Below are 19,856 nucleotides of genomic sequence, written 5' to 3'. Positions count from 1 at the left end.
TCTGATTAGCTAAGCATTGTTCCTGTTAAAATGGATTTTTATAGCAGCAAGACCCTCTAGATGGGGAAGAAAAGCCTTTTAAACAAACATTACAGTGCAATATTTAAAATCCCTCACTGAGAAATTAGCAAAATTCTAACAACGCAAATGTTGTATGACATCTGGGATTTTTTTACTCTCCTATCCAAGGCCACTGGCATACACTATCAACCTGGCATGCATTATTAGATAGTGGAAAGTTGCTTTGGGAAGAACAACAACTTTAAAACTTTCTTTAATTATTGTTTACCCCAGATGCTTTATAAAGAGGGGAACTTTTAATAGTATCAAACATAATACCATATCCCACATGTTATATATATTATGATTTGCCTTAACCTTGCAGACTTAACCTTGATTAAATTTCTTTCCATGCTAAATATGTGAATGCTGTACTTTGTGATTTGGGTTGGTGGGGATGGAGGAAGGGTGGAATATTAACATTTAATATTTTTTTTTTGCCCAAAAGGTAAGTTTATTTTTTAATGATATTTATATAATATTTTTTGGGAAAAGTGAAGTTTTTTGTCTTACAAAAAAAATAATAGTAAATATTACTCCCTCCCCATCTGTGGCTTCTCTTTCTGTAAAAAGAGCTTTCTTCTGTATTAAGTTACAGAGTATTTTCCCTTCTTTCTTTGCTGTTTTAAATTCCAGTTATGTGTTCTTAGTATTTGGCATTTTAGATCCTAGTAAACTTGTTATTTAGGGACTCTTTCCTATTTATTTGCTATTTTCCATCCAGAATAATCTATTTCTTTTGAGAGGCACATAACTGGCTCGCATTGGCAGGAGAGCTGGAGAAAGTGACATATAGATACATCTTTAGATATTTTTCATGTTGTAGGAAAGCAAAGTAATAAGTATATGGTCATTTGTAAGACAGACTGTGGGGGAAAAAAAGTGTGTACCATGGGAGGAAGACCTCAGAGCCATATAGTTTCAGGAGGGTAACTGCTGTCATTCAGACATGACCAAAATGGATGTACTTAGAGAAAGAACTTAACTCATCACCTCATAAGTGAAAGTTTGCACCCAACCAGTGCTGCCACACTTTATCTCTGCTGATCCAATGCCTTTAAGGAAACCTGATTTGGAGTCACCCAGCTTCTCCCTGTTGCCTCCTAGTCCAATAACAACTATGTGTCCAAAGAAGGAAACTTAAATCCATACACACAAAAAATGGCATTGCTAAATGGTAGCAAAATTTTGCATTTCCTTATCAAGCTTTGGTGATTTCTCATGTTATTTTTAAAAGCCTTATGACTGATTTTTATTGAAAAGAGTTACTATTAAATTTTATTGCTTTTTTTCATTTTCTCTGATTTTATTTTTATTAGAAATGCACTCATGGGTAAAAGAACATGTTGATAATGTGTTTAAAATTTTTTTTCTTAAAACTATGTTATGATTTGCATGAAAGCCAAAATTGTAATGACCTACAATTTAGTACATACATCTGTATAGAGGGGACAACATGATTTGGGTCTTCCCCTTGAGGTTAGTGGAGTAGTTGTGAAGAAGGTAAGTTTATCAAATTGATGATAGCCCAGTATTCTCTCTGGCACCTGATGCCACCAATCCAGAATATAAACTAAATGCTGACTAGTAAAATTCAAAACAACCACTTCGCTTTATCTCTGTGCAGCACTGGATTACTTGAGCATACTTCTAATTAACCTAACAGTCACCTTAGTCTTCCCCGTGTTTATAGAGCCCGATATATTCTGTGGTAAGAAACTTTATTTGGAAGAGTTATCAGACAATTAGGTGAAATATGCTGTGAAACTGTTCTGTGAAGACTTAGTGGTAGGTGATCTATAAACAGAGTCCAATGGCTAGGTTAAAAGTCTCCTGATCTGTCTTGTTTATGCAATGTGATATGTCTTACTGATTCCTATTTACTGTGCTATTATATGTGCCTTACAAAGATGTATAGTATGCTTCTGATTATGTTGAATTGAAATGTGTGGGTTTAGAAAATTCTTACTCAAAGCATTCTTTTAGAATTCTTTATCCTAATGCTATTGTGATTGATGAAGATTTAATAGCAATGATTACTTCTAAAAATGAATTAATTCATCTTAGTTTAAATGACAGATACTCCCACTAGGTGTTGATGGATATAATACTAAGGGCCTGTTACCAAATATTTATAAGAAGGTTTAAAAAGCGTTGTTTAAAATGCTCTATTTACTTATTTGAGATAATGACAATGGTTAGAGCATGCATGGAAGATTGAAGCAGGCAGTAATATCCTATTTAGCTAAGTGGTAAATACTATTAAAAAGCTAATTACTAGATAGGAAGGCCAGATTTAAACACTACGTGCTGTATAAAAATATAAATTGCGAAGTGATTAAGATATAAATTACTTTTCCTGAGGGAATGAAGACAGGTAGCACCTAAATCACTTGTATTACTGTGAAATATTTGAAAATAGAGATCAACTGTATTTTTAAAAGTTACATTCATATTTTTGCACATTTATACATGCATAATGTGTGTAACCTGAGAGGGCTAATCATAATAGATATTTAAAAAAGGAGATTAGTGGAATGCTGTACAAAATGTGATTATTTCACTGCTATTTCTACCTGATTGTAAATGAACTTCCTGCCACCGGTAATATCTTGTAACTCATAGAAAAACCTCGGTAAAAAGTCACGGGGTGTGACACACAGATAAATCAATGTGTCTCTTTTCTCAGGGAATTTCTGTTCTACCATACAGTGCTTTTGCTGTTAAATGTAGATAAAATCAAGTTATTATCATCGGTTTTCTTAAAAGACTATATAACTTTGTTACTTCAAGTGATATTATGTATTCCAAGGTACAATTTTTGTTTGTAAACTTATTAAGGATTTGTCTATGTGCATATGTGTGTATACACACTAATTTTTAGTGGCAAATTGTCTCTACTTCCATCCTACCTCAAAAATACTCAGTCATCCATATTCTGGATATCTTATATCACAAGTCTAAAGACACATAACATGTGACTTGATATCATGGATGAAGATAACTGATTATTATGGTTGTATATCTAAATCAGGGTTAAACATTTAATTTCAGACATTTTGCTGAGTGTGGTAAGCTAATATGAGAGACCATAGAACTTTTGGATGTGACTGTGTTGTTCGAAGTTAACAGAGATTCCAGAACCATAGAGGTGATGGAGATAAAACACAAGTATGTAATGATCAAGGATCACTTGATATATATAATTTGATATATATAATTTTCAGAGCTCAGATCTCCCAAAGTTATGACAGAATAAACAGAGATTATGTTGCCATTCTTTACCTGGAATTCTGAAGACAAGATTAATATTGATGTACCTGAAGATTTTGAATAAATAGTTCTATACTCTTATAAAACAGATTATGAACACGTTTCTCAAACATCTGAAAAAAAATAACACTTTAGATAATTTCTATCATTCCTTAGGAATATGACCAAAATATACTATAGACCTATGCATCCATTTTCTAGAAAAATTCCCTGTTGTGGTGTGAAAATATTTCAGTGGATTATATTTGGCCATGATATAAAAAATCCCAGCTAGGGGATTGCAAAAAGCAGACAGATTCTGATAGACACATTGTTAGGAAAAAGTAGATATTTCAAATTATTAAAATAGCTGATTTATGAAAGTGTCATCCTCAAAAAAATCATGAGCATGTCTTGCAAACTACCTGTTTTATAGTCCAAAATGTTTCACTTTGGCTATTGAACTATGATATTCCCAATTCTCTATCTTGTTTTGTTTTGTTTTGTGTTTGTTTTTGCCAAAAACCATAAATAGGGAATTATAGATGACGTGAGCTTCTAATACTTAAGGAAACATAATTAGAGAACTTGGAAAATGTAGATTAAAAATTAAATGTTTAGTTAAATGCTATTTACACAACCCTACTTTATATTTAAATACATTAATCATTTAAAATAATAATTTAAGATTTTTCTATTTATATAAGATGCACTTAAGCATATGATCTTTCTAAAAAATAATTATTTTATTTTTTTTTTAAATTTGTTTTTCAACGTTTTTTATTTATTTTTGAGACAGAGAGAGACAGAGCATGAACGGGGGAGGGGCAGAGAGAGAGGGAGACACAGAATCGGAAACAGGCTCCAGGCTCTGAGCCATCAGCCCAGAGCCCGACGCGGGGATCGAACCCACGGACCGCGAGATCGTGACCTGGCTGAAGTCGGACGCTTAACCGACTGCGCCACCCAGGCGCCCCTAATTATTTTATTTTAATAAATAGTGAATTTTATGCCTTTGCTAATATGTTGGATAGACTGTATTGTTTATCCCTTGAAAAATTACGCATTTCTACTTGAAGCTGAAAGTCAATTTTAAGTTTGAGACTTAAAAGGGAGAAAATTCAAAGAATAAGATAAATGTTACTCCATAGTTCAAAATAATTTCTCTACCTGGAATATTAGCACAAGCATTATATCAAGTGGAACAAAATAAAAGTCACCTTTGATTTTTCTTTCTATATATAACTTAATTAGAATTATTAAACAGATCACCTTAGGTCTAGGTTATTGCTTAAGTTAGGAAAACTCAGTATTACTTCCTCCAGGTCCAGCAGGTCACTGGAGAGAATGTTTTTTAATGGAATAATACTAATACTAATACTAATAATAAAGGTAAATATGTTATCTCTAAGAATAGAACTAAACTTGAAGAAAGTGTATTGTTCTTGGAAATAAGAATAGCAAAAACTGTTGAAGTGCCATAGTTTTCTTAAAATCTAATATTTTATGTCATTTTGAAATTATAGAAGATAACTATACTTCTTTTGTGGCTCTCTGCATCAAATAACAGATCTTTACCAAGAAACAGATCTTGATTACCAGTTTTCTTTAATAAATTTTTCTGCAAAACTTTCTTCCATTTGCATGTTTTCTTTATTGTTCAATATGCAGAAGAGACTGAATGTTTCTACTTTTGTTCAACTTTACCTGTCCCATTCTTGGTTGCTGTAGAGTTTTGTACAATAAGAAATTCTTTGATACCCTCAGTGATACAATGTTGGAAGGGAATTATATATTGGCTAATATTGTATTCTTTTTTGAGATATAAAAGCTGATGATAACTCTTCCTTTTATAGCTAGAACTATGCAGTGGTTCAGTTTGCTGATGAGATATAACTGGTTTACAGTTTGATTTTGAGATGAAGAGACCTATAAGGACTCAGTAAAAAATAAAATATTCACTTTTTTCCCCTTCTCAGAATTGACAGGCAATAAGGGAGGTGAGAGATCTTTGTGCTTATAAATTGATAAGAATTTAATTTAAAGAATTACACAAGACCCTAATAATTATTACTGTTTTAAAGGTGGTTGAGAAGACAAAATGAGTTAATACGTGCTAAGCTCTTTGAGCTGTGCCTTCCACATAGGAAGTACCCAATAAATGGCAACAATTACTATTAATTTTTCATATTCTCTGATCTTCATCTTTTCTTCTGTCAGACACAGAGTGTCTCGTTTTTGGAAGATTTTACTCTCTACATGAACTAGCCTACACCGTGAAAATCAAAGAGATTCAAGGCCTAACATGACACTTAAAGGATTTTATATTCTGAATTGGTTCTGAGATGGCAAATTTCAAACAGGACAACAAAATGTACTTGGAATCCATCATTGAACCTCAGAAATTCTTTTTTTTTTTTTTTGAATCTGAGAAATTCTTAATTTCCTTTTTATATCATAGATAACAGAAAAATGTATTTAACTTTTCCACTTAGCAATGTTTGCAGGGAGCAATGGATAAGGTCTATAAGTTTTCTAAGCTATTTTTCACATCCTCCCTATTTTCTGGGTGATCTTTAAATTGGAAGATCTCTTCCATGCTTATAGACCACTGACATTCCAAGAGACTGTCCAAAAGAAACTCGTTGATTAAGCATAACTAAGCTTATTAGATCCACTTCAGTAAGAAAGAACACATTCTTAGTAGTATCTCAGATGAGGAAAAAAATCCAAAAGAGGTGCACACCATTTAATTTTTATCCTCCTCCTTTTGGAAATATTTCATTATCTACATTAGATATTCCTCGACTATGCACATAGTGACAAAACAATATTTCCCAAGAGAAGCAGTAAAAAAAAAAAGTGGGAGGAGAGGAGAACAGTGAAAGGAAGCCAGCCTCAGCAGACATGACATCCCTGTGGAAGGATGAAGGAGGACTTACATATAGGCAACCTACTACATATAAACACAGAGACCCACACTAAATAATATTTACAACATGTTTGAACAATAATTTGAAGCACAGAGAATTCTGTCAAGCAGAAATCCAATAATTATGTCCTTGTCAAAGTTTCCCAAAATTGACTCTGTAATTTCAGATTGTACTGGATGGAATTATGCCAGTTAGAGACACATGCACATGAGTTTAAATATAAAGTAATGGGGAATTTGACCTAGAGGGCCAAACAGATTAAGAAGATCACATGAATATTTTACCGGGGTAACTTCCCGTCTTAAGAACCTGGCCTAAGCCCTGGCAGGGAACCTGATAAACTCTCTTAACTCTAAACAAAATGAAACTAAGTGGAACCAACAAAATTAAACTGAGGAAAGTCCTTATAAAATTTGGAAAGGGTACCCAAGAGGTAAAGTTTATCTAGAGGAAATTGGTATGTCAAAACCTTCTAAAGTTTATCTAGAGGAAATTGGTATGTCAAAACCTTCTAAAGTCATGAGTGCTTGTAGTTGGACCTCTTCTTATTGACTCAGAATGGAAACTCACGAAAAGAGACCACAGGTTGTGCCCGCTGTAAGTAGAAGGGCAGGTATTTTCATATAGGGCAAGAGCTTTCAATTTTAGTTAGATAACCACATGATTACTAAAAAAATATTCTCATTTCTAGGAGGCAGAAACTCTGTGTTTGGGAGATTGACAAAAAGAACTTCAAGATTAGACCAGTGCAGGGGTTACCTCACTGTTGCTCTCAGAGAGCCCTCTGAAAGAGAGACTTCAATGGCCTCAGAGGATCATGTTTCAAGTACAGGAGCTTAAGTCAGGTTGCACAGGGATTTCAATGAGACCTCTTGTGTATCTCTGTAATTTTTGACTGTTGACCTAACAAAACACCACAAGGAAATAAACCTTTTGATCAAGCAAAACTAAGTTTATTAGATCTGCTGAAATTAAAAAGAACACTGCATTGACGAAGTTTTAGTAGGTCTGTAAATAGGAAAGTTAGGAGGATACAGAGAATGGGAAATGTGGAGGATAGTTAGACAGTGGTAAAGTCCATGCAGGATGATTTAAAGGCAAGTCTTGTGGGGTGCCTGGGTGGCTCAGTCAGTTAAATAACTGACTTCAGCTCAGGTCACGATCTCACGGTTTGTGGGTTTGAGCCCTACATCGGGCTCTTGTGCTGACAGCTCAGAGCCTGGAGCCTGCTTCAGATTCTGTGTCTCCCTCTCTCTCTGCCCCTCCCACACTTGTGCTCTTTCTCTCTCTCTCTCTCTCTCTCTCTCTCTCTCTCTCTCAAAAATAAATAAAATGTAAAAAAAATATTTAACAGCAAGTCTTGTAAAGCAGGTAATAGAGACTAGGCAGGATTTATGACATGATAGCTTTGTATTGATGTGCACAAAATAAATGAAGATTTTGACTTCAGAGTTCTTAAATGCATCATATTTTCTTTGCTTATCAGTCTGTTTTCAAAAATATTTGGAAATTTGTAAGGATTTTTAATTTAAAGTGGATTTTACAAAGAGATAAAGACTAAGAAGGATTACAGTAGAAGGATTTTGACTTTCAAATCAATATAAATTTAGATATATTTTTATAAGGAAGATATATTGTTTTTAGAATCAGTTAACTCTGGGAATGCCTTCAGTTAAAAAGATAAAAACAAATTATGGTTTTATTTCACTGTCTTATATGTTTCTTTGAAAGTACATTCTTAAAATCAGAGATTTCTTTTTGCATTGTTGCTGCTTTTTATGAATATACAGTTATTTCTTGACCTTTATCTGTGTCAATTGATACAAAAGAAAATTTCTACTCCAGATGGTCTAATTAAGTCAGCCGGCTTTTATCAGAGATGTATTTATTCATATATAAATTAGGAGATCTCTTATGATTCCTTTCTTAATTACAAATAGAAGCCAATTGCCAACTCAAAAATATACAGAAGAAAATGAACATTTAAAAAATATGCTTAATCATAACTTAGTAAGAGAATATCTTTTCGGTTTGGTTTTAGATTTTCACGTAGAACAAATAATCCCCATAGAAATGTTCAATTGTATTAAAATTCTGTAAGCCTACAGGAACATGTTGCTTCTCCTTCCTAAAGAACTTCACTGCCTTCCTTTTCTCTACTTGGAAATAGATCCCCAAATCTCTTACTATCTTTTGGTCATTCCTTCAGTTGAGGACAGTTATTTGACATTATGTCTAATTTCTGTTTATATCCTGTGCTGAAATCTGTCCCTTTAAGACAGTTCTCTGGACATGGATACTCAGCTTACTGGAATGGAGCAATCCTGTTCAGTTCCGTTGTTGTCCTTTAATTATATCACAGGACTTTCCTCAGTCCCTAATCAGTGATCATCACATTGTTACCTAGAATGTGATCTAAAACCTTTAAGTACAGTTACCTTATAATAAAATAATATATTTAGGATTCTTTAGCTTCTAAGAAACATTGTATTATTAAAATATTATATAAACAATTGTTTTAATTAGATTGAAATATAAAGATTAGAGAACTTCAGACTCATGAAAATAACAGTTGTGGTCAGAATAATAGCTTGAAATTCAATTGTGATGATGTACTATATCAGAGGCCACCATAGCGAAGTAGCACAGACCGGGTAGCTTTAACAATAGAAAATTTCTCACCTATCTAGAGTCAGAAGTCCAAGATCAGGGTGTTGACAGGTTTGGCTTCTTCTGAGACTTCTCTCCTTGGCTTGCAAAGGGCATGGTCTTTCCTTATATGGTTTGTCCTCTGGGCATTCATATCCCCCACTGTTTTTTGTGTGTTCAAATTTCCTCTTATAAAGACACTAATCATATTGGTTTGGGTCAACCCTAATGACTTCATTTTACCTTAATTACCTCTTTAATGGCCCTATCTTCACATTCTAGGGTACGTGGAGCTAAGGTTTCATCATATGAATTTTGGGGAGACACAATTCAGCTGATAACACACACTAAAAGTAATACAATGGCACCAATCCATTTCCCTCAAAAGAGAAGTTTCCTTTCTGCCTTTCACTTATTTACTCAGGAGCATCTTTTCTCTTCAGTAACCTTGAAATTTGATTATATTCAAACTCCATCCATCAACAGTAAAAAATAAAATAAAATAAAATAATACATGTGAACAATTCCTTATCTGCAATTCTAACATTAATCCCAAATGCTTTGAAAACAGGTTCTTCCCAAAGGGAAGCTCAACCTCATTCGGTGACCCAAACTGACCTGAACTAATATGAACCTATTTATAGTACTTTTTTTTCCAACTTAGTTTGGACATTTATATGTTTGGCTGCAAAAACATCTGTACATTTGTACAGGCTGCTGCTACAAACTCTACTTAAGATATTCAAAACCTATGGTATATGCTCTGTATTACGATTTTAAAATTGGGGCAATTCTTGGGGCGCCTGGGTGGCGCAGTCGGTTAAGCGTCCGACTTCAGCCAGGTCACGATCTCTCGGTCCGTGAGTTCGAGCCCCGCGTCAGGCTCTGGGCTGATGGCTCAGAGCCTGGAGCCTGTTTCCGATTCTGTGTCTCCCTCTCTCTCTGCCCCTCCCCCGTTTATGCTCTGTCTCTTTCTGTCCCAAAAATAAATAAACGTTGAAAAAAAATTAAAAAATAAATAAATAAATAAAATTGGGGCAATTCTGAATTACCAGATACATATGACCCTAAGAATTTTGAATAAGGAACTGTAGTTCTGTTGTAGTATACATTTTACTCTAAACCACTAGAAAAATAGAGTCCTGTGTCATCACCATAAAAAGCATTTGAATTAACACTCAGTAAGTGCTTGTCCTGTGTTTACTAAGTACTTACCATCGTTGTAAGCACTTTATACATATTCACTCATTTAATCCTCACAACAAACTTTTGAAATAACCACACTATTATTCTCATTTCAAAGAAGAAGAAAAATTAAAAAAATAAATAAATAACTTGCCAGAGTCTTATAATTACTAAGTGGTGAAACTGGGGTTCAAACCTAGAAAATACAACTTCAGAGTAAAACTTCAACATAGCACCATGACTCAGGATGAGTAAAATGAAAGATTTACCACAACTGGATATTTTGACTCCTGGGATTCCTCAGGAAAATTATCTAATTTTTACTCTGTAAACATTCATGTTTTCTCTCTCTCATTTCCTCTTTCCTCCTCTATCTTCTTGCCCATCTATTGATTGCATATCAAAATCATCTCATCCAAGACTGTGACCACAGCTACAATTTTGTGCTGGTTAGGGACTGATTAACCACAAAGAATAGAAATCTACTTAAAATTTATGTTAATTTAATAGTGGCAGGTGCATCTTTGCAGAGAATATTCTGGATTGTTTGGAAAATGAACAATCAGTTCTTTTTCTCTATTTCTTTATTCTCTAATTCTGTTATTTTTCTGTCTTTGTAAAGTAGGTAGCTTCTTCACTCTTTTAACATATACTTTGTACCCCCCCTCCCACCATTGACTACCTTCAAATGATGATCTCAGCTATCTACTTTACAGCTGGACAATCACTTCTAATTATAGACAATGTGGTGTGATTTCCCCCAACTCATTCATATGCTTCAGTCAAATAAATGCACTTAGCAACAGGAACTAGGATAAGAAAAAATGATGTTTTTTTTCTTTCTCTTTATTTCTTTTTTTCTTTTATGATGTTCAAATGATAAAACACCATTTCACTCGTCAGTTAGTTTATCACTGATGATAAACTCATGATCTGGATGTTCTCTTTAAGACCGTTCTGATAAGGTAAGATATACTGTAAGTGGCTCTTTTGGAATGGAGGGTGAGGCACTGTTTTCTGTTTCTTTTATTATTTTCACATCAATAAGAGTTGGGTTAGGAAAATACAAATGTATCTGAAACAGGCAGCCTGTGTCACTTTCTGCTTGACTGGGGTTGTCCTCTTAATTACGTCCAGATAATTATTGCAAAATTAACTTTTCAATTGTCCCTCTCTCTGACTCTATTATATCTGGAGTGGGGTGCATTTGTGGGGGGGGGGTATTATCTTTCACTGATTAAAAACAATATGTCCTATAAAGGGAGATATATAGTTGAAATGTAAGTACATTGAAGCACTTTTCTATCCAGATGCTACCAATCCAATGTATATCTGATCCATTGTATTTCTTAAACCAAATTATTGCTGATATGTGAATGTTGAGCATTAGGATGACCTATACTTCTCTTTTGTAAGAGAGAATTCACAGTACACTTGCTCATTCATTTCTGCATGGCATCACAGACATTTACAAATAGGACCTAGAGGAATATCCTCTAAAACAGTTGCGAGAAAATAAAGGCTTATGGGAATTTGTATTCTTATTTGTAAGTACTCAAATATGTTAGATTCAAAATGAGTAAATTAATAATATTTAGAACTTTTAAACCAAATCATGAGTATTGCCCTATGCTTGCCCATGTAAAAATTACTTGAAATTAGATTTATTTAATATTATAGCAGTCTGAATTTTAGAAATTAGACACATTTGTTGAAGCACATGTAATCAGTTTTAACATTCTGTGCATACTGTGTATAACCATTTGGCTACCTTTTACCAAAAATAGAAAAATGGTTTATTTTGTCTTTCTTGCTTCCAATTGCAACCTATTAAAGATGTTGTTGCTTTCTCCTCTAGCAAGTTATATTTAATAATGTATTTGCTCTAGTTTACTTTCTGGAAGTAAAGGTCACAAAGAATACTGAGAATATGTAGTACCTAGTACAAAAATGCCAAAAGTGGACAGAGTTCAAAGTTTCAGGGAGAGCAAACAGTCTTCCAATTTGCCTTGCAAAAGATATTACTAATCTTAGCAAACAACTTTTGATGAAATAAAGTGAGTGATAGTCATGTTGAAAATAGTTCAAGACTTGGCAACAAGAAAATGAATGTAAAAACCATGTGGAAGAATCTGGAAAGTGAAGAGAATTGACAAGAACAAAGAGGTGCTACCTGGAGAACCTAGCAACTTCAACATTCATTTCTGAAGAATAGAGTACTTTATAGATGCTTTTGTGTAGAACATAGACAAAGCGAGGTCAACGAAAACTGCAAATGATTTAGGTGTTAATGGAGCTTCAATAGGATCATAATACAATTTGTATGAATTTTATATATGTTTTGTAGACAAAAGACATCTGTGGCACACAAATTCATTAAATTTTCCCTAATCAAGAAATGACTGTGTAATAAGAGGCAGCATAGGATAGTAGGCTTTTTAGAGTTTATTTATTATTTTGAGGGGGGGGGGAAGCAGGAGAGGGACAGAGACAGAGGGAGACAGAGAATCACAAGCAGGGGCTTAATGTGAAGCTTGAACTCATGGACCAAGAGATGATGACCAGAGCTGAAATCAAGAGTTGGGCTTTTAACTGAGCTACCCAGGTGCCCTAGTAGGCTTTTTAAAGAACACATATGTTACAACTTCCAATTCCAGTTACACTCTCTGAGAATAAAGCCTCTTAACTCAGCACCACATCTCAGATGAAATGTTTTTCAAGGAAGAACTTTTCAGGGATTCCTACTTGCAAAAATTATACTCGATACATAATTCTATACCTGGTTATCTTATGTTTATCTTACTACATCCTGACTCTTTATTTGTCTCCCCACCAGGCTTTCAGGTAGACAGAGTTCTCTCAAACAGGTTATTATTCACCTTGCACTCACAAAACCTTGTATCATTCCTGGGATATAGTAAAGCAGCAAATAAATATTTGTTCAGCTGAATATTGTTCCTTTTTGGAATCACTGAGAGTTGGGTTTAAAATATCTACGCCAGTTCCTTTTTATATTGATCACTCATTTATTCCTTTTGCCTTTCATGTATTTAATTTATATATTTTGGTTTCATTAATAAATATTAAAGTAAACTTAGAAAGTATATTTAATTTTATTTATTCCCATTACTTCCTACCTAAAGAAATAAATGCTGATAATGGTTGATCATAATTTAAGTGAATCTGAGGTATAAAAATATGAAATTGTGAGAAAAATAAATATGTAGCCTCAATTGTGGGGAAAATTTTAATATAACTTATATTTTTTTAACTTGTTAAGTTTCATAATTTCAAAGCTGTTGATTCAAGTGAGGTTTAACGTATATTTTTTTTTAAATTTTTTTTCAACATTTATTTATTTTTGGGACAGAGAGAGACAGAGCATGAACGGGGGAGGGGCAGAGACAGAGGGAGACACAGAATCGGAAACAGGCTCCAGGCTCTGAGCCATCAGCCCAGAGCCCGACGCGGGGCTCGAACTCACGGACCGCGAGATCGTGACCTGGCTGAAGTCGGACGCTTAACCGACTGCGCCACCCAGGCGCCCCGGTTTAACGTATATTTATGCTCAGAGCGCCTGGGTGGCTCCGTCGGTTAAACGTCTGAGTTTGGCTCAGGTCATGATCTCACGGTTCATGGGTTTGAGCCCTGTGTCCAACTCTGTGCTGGCAGCTCAGAGCCTGGAAGCTGCTTCAGATTCCGTGTCTCCCTGTCTCTCTGCCCCTCTCCCACTGGTGCTCTGTCTCTCTCTCAAAAATAAATAAACATTAAAAAAATTAAAGTATGTTTATGCTCTTGTATAATTCAGGTGGTTAAATTTTCCATTATCCTTTATCAGGATTCCATTATGCAAGGTCTTCAGGACTCATGATATTCATCTAATATGACCACTCTCTAAACTGCAATTCCCTTTTGTACAAATAAGGCTGATTCAGGTGCAGAGAAGATTAACTGATTGCCAAAAGTTGAACAACACACGTTAATTCAGTACGTAGATTTTGAAATGACATAGTTAAGTGGTATTTAAACTAATCTGTAATAATTAAGAAAGGATGCTCTTTAAAATACCACATGAATGGGGCGCCTGGGTGGCGTAGTCGGTTAAGCGTCCGACTTCAGCCAGGTCACAATCTCGCGGTCCGGGAGTTCGAGCCCCGCGTCGGTCTCTGGGCTGATGGCTCAGAGCCTGGAGCCTGTTTCCGATTCTGTGCCTCCCTCTCTCTCTGCCCCTCCCCCATTCATGCTCTGTCTCTCTCTGTCCCAAAAATAAATAAACATTGAAAAATAAATAAATAAATAAAATAAAATACCACATGAAGTGATATATGAATATGAAGACCAAGAGACTGAGATAAACAGAGAAAATGTTAGTCTTGGGGCAATAAAATTAATTGACAGAATAGGCATTTTTAAAATAAGTTTAACTAACATGATAAGAGATTAAAAAGTAAGAGAAGAATGTGCATTTTAAAAATAAAATAGAGTTTATATATATTTCAGGAAGCCATAAATTAGTAGGTATTAACTGACAAAATAGCACAGATAAGTCTTCTTTTCAGCCTGACAGCACTGTGAGTGTAGATTAATACCCTAAATTTGTGAGGTAGTCTGTAATAGAAAAACATTACATCTACTGGGCTCTTTTCCCAGAAAATCAGTGAAGCAAGAAATACATGTATCAGGATAGAGGAAAAAAGAGGGGAAAAAGATGACAATAAAGCAAAAAAAAAAAAAAAAAAAAAAATGGAAAGAGAAGTAGATGACCAAATTTAATGGAAATAAGTAGAAAAGCTGTACATTTTATATGCAGTCAAATAAAATTTCCCCTTCAACCTAGGAAGGACTACACTCAAAGCATAAACCAGAGTTTTCAGTTATGAGAGGAAAATTCAAATACAACTTATTTCATGGAACTGTGGGAAAAGAACTTTATAGCTGTGCTTTTAAACCTTAAATTGAGCTTAAATGTATTTTGAAGGTTGTGTTCTGGGATAGCTGAAATAACTCCTATCACCAACCTACTTCCAAATCCAATTGAGGGGTCTAAAAAATTAAGAGTGAGTCCAGTTCCTATTTGGGGCTTACTTACTAAATTATGATATTCCCTAAAGTCCTGATCCTGTCTCTTAGCCCTTCCTCTTGACACATTTTTCCTGAGTGACCATATTCACTCTAGTGCCTGTAACATGGGCTATTTGCAGATGGCTCCTATGTCTCTCCAGCCCAGGTCTTTCTCCAGACCTGTGTGTCAGTTCACTTATTGGACATTTCTACCTAAATTCTCTTTGCGTTTTATAGATATGTACAAGGTCAGTGAATTCATAATTGTCATTATCTTTGTTCTTCCCTCCTTCATAAACTAATTGCCTCTGCTCTGTTTTCTGTGTCATTTAATGACATTATTAACAATCACCCATCCCAGAAAACATAGAACCAACCTCATTTCTTCTTTCTCCCTAATGTCCCACATCCTCAAGGTCATTATTCAGTCTCCACTCTACTTCAAATATCTCTCTCTGTTACATTTTCTCATATCTACCCCATTTGCACTAAAAGAATTTGGATCTTCATCACCTCTCAGGGGAAATAGTTTAATAACCTCTTAACTGGTTCTCCAGCTTCTGTGTTCTCCCATATCCAATTTATGCTCCACACTGTTGCCTGAATATAATTATGAGATTTCCTCACTAAAGAATGTTACTATCTTTCTGTCACACAATGATAAGGGCTAACCTCTTTAGCACATCAACCAAGACCTTAGCCTTAACTCTTCTCCAAATTCCCACAATTTCTTCTTCACTTCAAATATGAGGGAGTTTTATTCATTCTTTAAGACCCAATACAAATGGAGTCTCCTTTAGCAAACTGAGTTACCCATTCTGTAGTATATTTGTATTTTTTCTTATTGCTACTGTAGAAATAATTACATTTTTATAGTAATTGGCTAACACGTGCCTGATATGCTAAAGCCAGAGCTTCTACACAGTAGGTGTTGTGTCTTTTACATATTTCAATCCTCAGAACTTGACTTGAGAACCTAGAACACAGGAGATATTTAATAAACATTTGCTGATGGAACGAATGCATGATGTGTTGGTAGGCTCGGAGTTACAGGGGTGACCTTACTGAATTTTGCAAGAATTACCACTAGATGTCACTAGCACATTTCCAATAGCAGCATCTGAGGCAAGGAGAGATAACATTTACTGAGCACCTACTATGTGGCAGTGCCTTTCTAACAATTTTTCAAAATAGGTGTTTTCATCACAAGTCTACCTTGGAGACAGACGCTTAGAATGATTAATAGAGTATACAGCTAGTATTAGGTAGAGATGGGATTAAAATTTACAACTGTCTGCTTTTAAAACCCATGGTTTTCTCACAGTGGCAGCCACATAGTTTCTTTTCTGATGATTGAGCCTATGGCCTCCAAGTGATGAATAGTGTACCTCATCCTTTATATATTCAATAAATTAAATATATATTCCATAAATTAAATATAATTAATAAATTATACATAATTATGATTATATTAAATAATTAAATATAATTTATTAAATATAATTCAATAAATTAAATATATATTCAATACATTAAATCCTTATTGAAAAATTAAGTTAACATTGGGCTAGACACTTTTTAAGACGCTTCAAGTTAAAAGTCAGTGACTTTGCTTCTCTAATAAGCTTATAAAACAATCATTCAAAAAATCCTTTTTTTAATCAAACATAAGGATATAGGTTTTGAACAGGTATAGGTAGATTTCTAATACATTACTATTTTTCCAGTTAGCATTTCAAAATTGCTATCAACTCTATAAAACTTGATGTCTAATTTTAGTTCAATAGAAAGAACAGAAAAAATATTTGTGATTTGTATCATTCCTTGTTTAGTTTCCAGCAAAATTCAATGGTCCCTTCCCTATTAACTACATTATTAAGTCTTGCCATCTACGGTATTTCACCATTTCGGCCCCAAATCGGTTAGAAATTATTTTAATAGTTACATAGTTCTAAATTTAATTAGGTGTTAGATTAGCATAACACTAGCATTATGTATGCCCAATAATATTTGATTTTCTTGTTGTTATATCCAGTGTTCAATATTTTCTTCTAATCATTAATACCATGCTAAGGAAAGGTGCATGTAACTGTATGTATGGGTATGTATGTATTTAAAAGTGAAAATGTTAATTAACAATATATCTGTTTTTCTTCTCATTTGTAGTAATCTGTCTATGGCAGAAATGACAATTGCACTTATAGAGAATGATCTTAAAGTTTCTTTTAAACTGGATAACTTCATAGGAAACTGAAGCACTGAATGGAAAATAAACTTTTATGGATAAATACCTTTTTATACATCTCCAAAGAATGCCTTCTGTTTCTACGACAAAGGCTTCATTTATAATTATATTCCAGTGCTCTGTTTTGCATAATATCCAACTTGCAGCTTTCTCATTGATATATGTGTCAGATTATGTCATTTTGAAGATGAGTGTTATGATCAACTCTTCCCAATAGATTTTTTTTGTAGATGTTTTCTGTAGTGAAATTCAGGTAAATTGTTCAAATTTAGAAACTTTGATAGTATAGCCTCATTTCCTCCATGGGCAGTCTAGGTAAGGAAAATATGCTTTAGGATTCCCAGTGAATGTGCCAGTCAGTGTTTAAAAGATAACTTAAATTTCCTTCTTCAAAAGAGATGGGAAGAAGTGAATTATTGAACTTGCAATCTGCAGTTTTGATATTCATGTATAAAAGGGGGCAGATGTTCTTTTCTGCTAAATCATTCCCATAATACACTTACCCTGTATTCAGAGATGAATATGCTTACTGCCAAGCCTTGGCTGAAAGTTTCAGGGAAACACTGATTAAACTCCATTGGAGAACAAAGTAGAGAAGAAAATTAGCCATTCAAAATGTAGTGTTATGCTTTCCACCTTTTCTTAGCCTCTCCCCTCCTACAAACTATCTCTGATTCATGCTAGTAAGCTTAAAATGAACCATTATTTTAAATGTATTTTCAGGCAATCATAATTTATATATACTTAATATAATGGCCAGTATCAAATCCCTCAGAACATTCATTTTTCACTCATATTTATACAATTTGCATAGCCTCTCACTATATTTTTTGAGATGTTAAAAAGAGAATAAAATAATAGTTAATGAACAGATGCAAAATACAATTTGTTTAGTAAAAAAAATGATTTGTTAAGTCAGTTTTTCAAACTGGAGGTAACTAGATGGCTGACTAATAAGTCATTTGAACTGAATATGTATAAATTAAAAAATGACAAATTTATGAATATTAACTGTGAAACCGTAGATTAATAGGACTATCTTCAAAATTTATAGAGATAAATGGATTAATGAGTTAGTTGGTATATGGTGGGCAGGTAGGAAGATGAATAAATGTGTTTATATATGAGGTATATTGTGTAATTTATATTTATAAATGTGTGTATAGCATGTTTTAAAAAAATAATTTTGAATTAGCATAAGATAAAAAAATAATTAAGAGAATATACTAGGGACTGGGAAAGTTCAGAAAAATAGAGAATTTCCAAACTTAGTCTTATTTTAAATTGTTTTCACCTCCATAATTTTAAAGATAATAAAGCTGATTTGTACAACTGAACTGACATGATGCCTAAGGTAGTTTAAATTTGGCTTTAATATAAGGGATATTAATTATCAGAAATATATTGAAATGGAGGAAAGTTTTTACATTACTTACTAACAATTTGTATCATAATGATTTGCATATGATATTCCAGGTTCAATGGAAATGCCAGTTTTCATCCATTAATTCAGTATTTACTGAATTCTTGCTATAATCAAAGAACTCTATTTGAGTTAAATAAATTTTTGAGCAGGATACTTGCCCACATGAAGTGCAGTAGAAGCAAAATTTGGCTTTAATTTATGAGGTAAGAGCCTGAGGCACACCCTTCTGAGGAGACAGAGTTCCACTATGTAATTATCTACTTATTCTTACATCAACATATGATGATGGTGCATCAAGTCATCCTTCATAGTAACCCTGCCCTCGCTGTCTAATTCCAGGTTATTTGAAAGGAAGAAACAAAGGTGACTTCATGGTTTTAGGTCTAACAGGGCTAACAAACTATGTGGCAAATGTAAGGAAGCTCAGAGGAAAGCTAAACTATGGGAGGGTAGTTTAGTTTTATACTTCAAAAAACTTTTTTTTTTCAGTTTATTCATTTTTGAGAGACAGACAGAGTGTGAGTGGAGGAGGGGTAGAGAGAGAGGGAGACAGAATCTGAAGCAGGCTCCAGGCTCTGAGCTGTCAGCAGCTGGAATCCATGAACTGCAAGATCATGACCTGAGCTGATGAACCTACGGAGTCATCCAGGCACCCCTAAACTTTTTTTATTAAAGATAACGTGAGCACTTGTGAAAATACTCACTGCTTAGTTCAAGAGATTCCTATCTGTAAGGAGATAGAATAATTTGGGGGACAATGTTAGAAGTCATCTTCAGTCTGGGGATAATTGAATCCAGAAAGGAAATTTAGATCTTTGAAGTGTAGAGAAAAATAATAATCACTAGGGATAGAGCTCCGACTATATTTACACCTCTGGGATGATTAGGGAGAGAAACCTGAGGTAGAGATAGAAAAATAATAGCCAGAAACAAAATAAAACCAGGATGGTGTAGCAATCAGGGGAAGAGTTTGAAGAGGAGAGAATGAGTACCTTAAAAATATGTTTGCTTTTGTGTATTCTAGATAGGTAAATCTCTCTCTCCT

The 19,856-nt window shown here is 34.1% G+C and overlaps 1 protein-coding gene across 6 annotated transcripts in view; it reads left to right on the top strand.

Annotated features, from left to right (window-relative positions):
* CCSER1 (coiled-coil serine rich protein 1) overlaps positions 1-19,856 on the top strand; it is a 1,329,329-nt gene that overhangs the window by 875,526 nt on the left and 433,947 nt on the right. The gene's annotated exons all lie outside the window — the stretch shown is intronic.

The sequence above is a fragment of the Puma concolor genome, chromosome B1 (genome assembly GCF_028749965.1).
Source record: "Puma concolor isolate L17-30 chromosome B1, mPumCon1.1.hap2, whole genome shotgun sequence".
Classification (NCBI taxonomy): Eukaryota; Metazoa; Chordata; class Mammalia; order Carnivora; family Felidae; genus Puma; species Puma concolor.
Note: the sequence above shows the minus strand (reverse complement) of the source record. Positions and strands in the feature narration are given on the sequence as shown.